We start from the raw sequence: 4,915 nt of genomic DNA, 5'->3' as shown, positions 1-4,915 counted from the left end.
ACATACATTCCTGGAGTGAAGTCCAGGTAATATGGCAGGGGTCATACTAAACCCAGGTATACTTAGGGTAGACAACTAAAAAAAGGGCGGGGGGGAAGACATGCGTACCCAGAGGAACAGGGCACTAACCTCCCAAAGGGAGGGTTTTGTTCATATCTCCACAGGGAAAGAGGGACCCGACTTTAACCGACAACCAGACAAGACCAGACAAGAATGCAATACACTGGCATGAGGCAGAGGACCAATAAAGAGGCTGAGAAGCCGGCCCTATTACCAACTAAGTGAACAGCACCCCTGTTCCCCCCAGAAGAATTCATTTCAGAGGACAACACTGAAGCTAGAGCTCAAGGAGAGGGTTGTGTCTCATCAGAGCAAACAGGAGCCAACGAGAGGGGAGGAAAAAAGAGTGAAGCACATCCTGGCCCACCAAGCCCTGGGGATGATATTCCTGCTTAGAGCAGTCAATGCACAGAGAGGACCATAGGGCCAGCCCCACCATGAGACACGACGCTCCTCACTGACCCATAGCACCATGGGGGACAGCACTGGAGACACACAGCGGGAATTGTGCCCACCCTGAGCCCACCACACAGGGCCAAGATGCTGGGGGAATGCAGCAAAGCAGCAAGGGGAGTAGAGCAATGAAATCCCCAGGGAACACCAACAACAGATTGTGGGGCCAGGGAATGGCACCCCATGAGACTCGACTGGGAAACACTCGTAAAGGACAACAAATAGACTTGAACTATTTATAGGCTTTTCTTTTTCTTTTTCTATTTTTTGTTGCCTTTTTGTTTCTATTGTTGTTGTACCTGTTGTTTTATTTTCTATTGTTGCTTTGTTGTGCTCCATCTTGCATTTGTGCATTTTGTTGTCACTGCGTGTCTACCTGGATGGGATAGGTGGGGGAAAACAAGCTGGAAGAGGGAACAATGGGAAGAGCGTTCCTGGAGAACATGGGAGACGGGGAGGCAGGGAGAAGGAAGTGGGTGTTAACAAACCCAGGGATAAGGGAACAACAAGTGACTGAAAATCAATGGTTAGGAGGGTGTAAGAGGTCTGGTAGGGTTTGATCAAGGGGAATGTAACCTAAAGGAATTACTGAGACCCAAATAAAAGCTGAACATGATAGAGGAACAAGAGGAAAGTAAAAGGAAATACAGGAAAGAACTAGGAAGACAAAGGGCATTTATAGAGGTCTAAATAGAGGCATGTATATATGTAAATATATTTATATACAATGATGGGGAAATAGATCTATGTATATATATTTATAGGTTTAGTATTAAGGAAGCAGATGGACATTGGACCTCTACTCAATTACTCCCTCAAGACAAGAACACTTTATTCTAATAATCCTGCACTCTGAGATGCTCACCTTCCCGACATGATCACTTAAGACAAAGCAGGTACATAAGCAAATGTAGTGAAGAAAGCTGATGGTGCCCAGATATCAAAAGATATAGTGTCTGGGGTCTTAAAGGCTTGAAGATAAACAAGTGGCCATCTAGCTGAGAAACAACAAAGCCCACATGGAAGAAGCATGCCAGCCTGGGCAAGCAATAGGACATCCCTGTACAGAAGGGCCGTAGGGAGAAGACGGGCCAGTCAGGGTGCAGTGTAGCACCGATGAAATATACAGCCTTCTTCTGGCTCTTTAATGGTTCCTCCCCACCACTATCATCACCCTAATTCTACCTTACAAATCTGGCTAGACGAGAGTACATACATAGGTACAGATAACAGCTGGAAACACAGGGAATATAAAACAGATAAACTCCTCAGGACCAATATTGAGAGTAGCCATACCAGGAGGGTAAGGGGAAAATGTAGGGAGAAAGGGAGAACCTATCATAATGACCTACCTATAACCTCCTCCCAGGAGGATGGACAATAGACAAGGGGGTGAGGGGAGACATCAGACAGTGCATGACGTGAAACAATAATACTAATTTGTAAATTATCAAGGATTTATGAGGGAGGGAGGGAAAGAGGGGAAAAAACGAGGAGCTGATCCCAAGGGCTCAATAGGAAGTCAAGTTTAGAAAATAATGATGGCAACATATGTCCAAATGTGCTTGATACAATTGATGTAGGGATTGTTATAAGAGTTGCAAGAGCCCCCCAATAAAATAATCTTTTAATTTAAAAAATTCTAAGGGCGGGGAGTTTTAAACAAAACTTAAGTAGACAACCTCCCAAATCATTGTAACTTGCCATATATTTATGGGAACGATAAACCATATAAAACAGTAGATTGTAGATGTATCGAGATAATTCATGACAGAGAGGTGAGCTCAGCAGTTACAGTGAATGTATTTTAAGATTTCAAAGGGATCACCTTGACAGATTTTCTTGGAAGGTAAAGGCTTCTCACGGGGACTGGTGAAAGAAGTCTTCTTTGTAAGTGGGCACTTCCTTATTGAGGGCAAGGCCAGAAATTTTGTGGAGGAAAAATGTTCACCATAACAATGCACCTGTTCACTCTGTGAGGGTCATGAAAGCTGTCATGTGAGAATTTCACCAAGGAAAAAACCTTTCCTCATCCACCTTACACCCTTGATCTACCCTGTCAGGCTTCCTTTTGTTCCCCAAACTCAAAGAACATATCAGAGGAATGTAATTTGCATCCTCCAAGGAGGCCAAAATGATCGTTTTGAGGTGGCATGAACCAAATCAAAGAACACAGACGTCCTTGAAGAAGGTTAGAGAGAAGGACACACTTCTTCTCAAGCATACAGAACTAGACGGGGAAGACGTGTTGAGAAACAATACCTTCTCACGTGATTTTGTTGTTGTTGTTGTTGTTGTTGTTAAAGATGTCTATGGTTTGGTAGCAATGCTCTCTTGCTTTCTCTCATGCACATGGCATATTTTAATATTTACATAAGTGCATAGATATTTATGACCTCTTTTCTTAATGATTAACTCACCATGGAGGTTATTTGACCAAAGAATTTCTAAAAATACTCATCTAACACTTTAAGTAGTGAGATAAATAAAACAGCTGCTCCTGAAGAATGGTGGCATTCTACCTCATTGGCTGCCATCTAGTTTTGAAATAAGATTATTCTTAAATTCTTACTTTAGAGTGATCTTCCAGAGAGTAGAAAAGTGTTTTATAAAGGAATGGGAAATGACTCGTTAGATTTTTATAATAATAAGTTTGAAAATATTTTAGAAAGTATTATCCATTATAATCTGTCCATCCCTGAATCCATGTACATGCTGTATCTTTTTTACACTTTTCATTTCTTTCTCAAGTGTGTATGTTCTACCTCTCTCTAACAACATTTTGAGGTTCATAATTTAAAACGTCCCTGTGAGCTTAAGACAGAATTCTTACAGTGTGGTTTTCTATGGGGTTACTAGTAATATTCAAATTAGGCTCCAAAATTAGTCACTGGATTTCCTGGAAAGGTCTGAGCTCAGTAGTGTCGGGCAGAAATATGACCGTGTTCAATCTTTATTCAAACACGAGGAGGACAGATACATCGGAAGGAAGTTCTACCCCACGCTGTATTAAAACAATGGGTTTGGGGCTTTTTTCAACCAGCTGAATAGTTCTAATTTTTTGCAGGCCACACAAATAACCTTTGTGTGCATGCGTGTGCGTGTGTGTGCGTGCGCGCACGTATGTGTGTGTGCCACTTTAGGAATTGATGACTGTGATGTTTGCTAGGCATCCCAAACATAGTTTCATCCAACTCTGACATCATTAAGAAGCTATTCCACCAATGAAATTTTTTGGTCCTTGCCTAATTCTGTGCTCCTAGCTGGTACATGAAGCATTCTTTAAAATGTGTAAATTAATGGACTTTTGAAACAGGGAGTTGGAATAGGAGCTTGCTCCGTCCACTCCACGCATCGACCTGGTATTGCAGTACTTCCAGGAACGGTGCACCAAAAAAAAAAAAAAGTGTAAATTATTACCCAGGGGTTTTATGAAAAAATAATTAGAAGAGTAACAAACAGGCTCTTAAGCAATGCCCTACATGGAAACCTCTCGATGATTAAATCATGCATGGTGCCTTTCAACCTTCCCTGAATAGCGATAAATGGTAGGGCTTTTTCTTCCGAGGAAAATCTAGTACAGAACAATGGCAGCTGTTGATCGCTGACCAACATGTGACTAGGAAAAACAGAGAAGAAATGTGAGATTTGAAATACAAAGACTTAACTGAAACCTCAAATGGAATCATCTAAAACTGAATACTAATTCTTACAAAAATCCACTGGGTTTAAAATTTGAGCTGAATCAGGTACATTGTAGTAATTTCCTGAGCATTTGTCTTGGAAATTAATTAGGCATTCTGGAGACAGTACTTAGTATTCCTAACGTGGCCTGGAAGCCTTTGTGTCAGTGCTTTCAGTTCCAACCTCCCATTTGGACACAACCCAGAATCTCCCCATCAAACAAGTTTGACACACCAAGTTTCACTTTCAAAGCCCAGGTCCCCCTGTGAGAATCTAAGAGCAGTAAGTGGTGCAGCGGATGCAAGACAAAGGAAACTCAGAAGTCTGTCAGTACAATGGCTATAGAACAACTTTTCACAAATAGCACATTCAATGCTGTGTAAAAACAAATGTGTAGTTTCTTTGCTTTCGTACACAGATATGTCTTTAAACAAGCAGAGTGAGAAACTGGAAATCAATCATGTCCACATTATGCTCGGCTTCTTTGTAAAACAGCGGCTGGGATTCGGCTAACCCAAATGTTACTGGATGTTAATACTACAGTTGGCAACACGAATGATCTGGGGTGGGGGTGGGGACTCCAAGGGTAATGAAAACAAAAATAGAGCACATGGCATTGATCTAAATGTTGACAGACCTTTTTGGTCAGCATAACATATGAGCTCAGACATGAAGTCCTAGCCACGTACCTTTCAGAAAGGGCTTCCTCTATAAATAA

General features: G+C 41.7%; 1 pseudogene; it reads left to right on the top strand.

Annotated features, from left to right (window-relative positions):
- The first annotated feature begins 3,790 nt into the window (after positions 1–3,790).
- LOC142441856 (U2 spliceosomal RNA) lies at positions 3,791–3,909 on the top strand (annotated as a pseudogene).
- Positions 3,910–4,915: the final 1,006 nt, after the last annotated feature.

The sequence above is a fragment of the Tenrec ecaudatus genome, chromosome 2 (assembly GCF_050624435.1).
Source record: "Tenrec ecaudatus isolate mTenEca1 chromosome 2, mTenEca1.hap1, whole genome shotgun sequence".
NCBI classification, from domain to species: Eukaryota; Metazoa; Chordata; class Mammalia; order Afrosoricida; family Tenrecidae; genus Tenrec; species Tenrec ecaudatus.
Note: the sequence above shows the minus strand (reverse complement) of the source record. Positions and strands in the feature narration are given on the sequence as shown.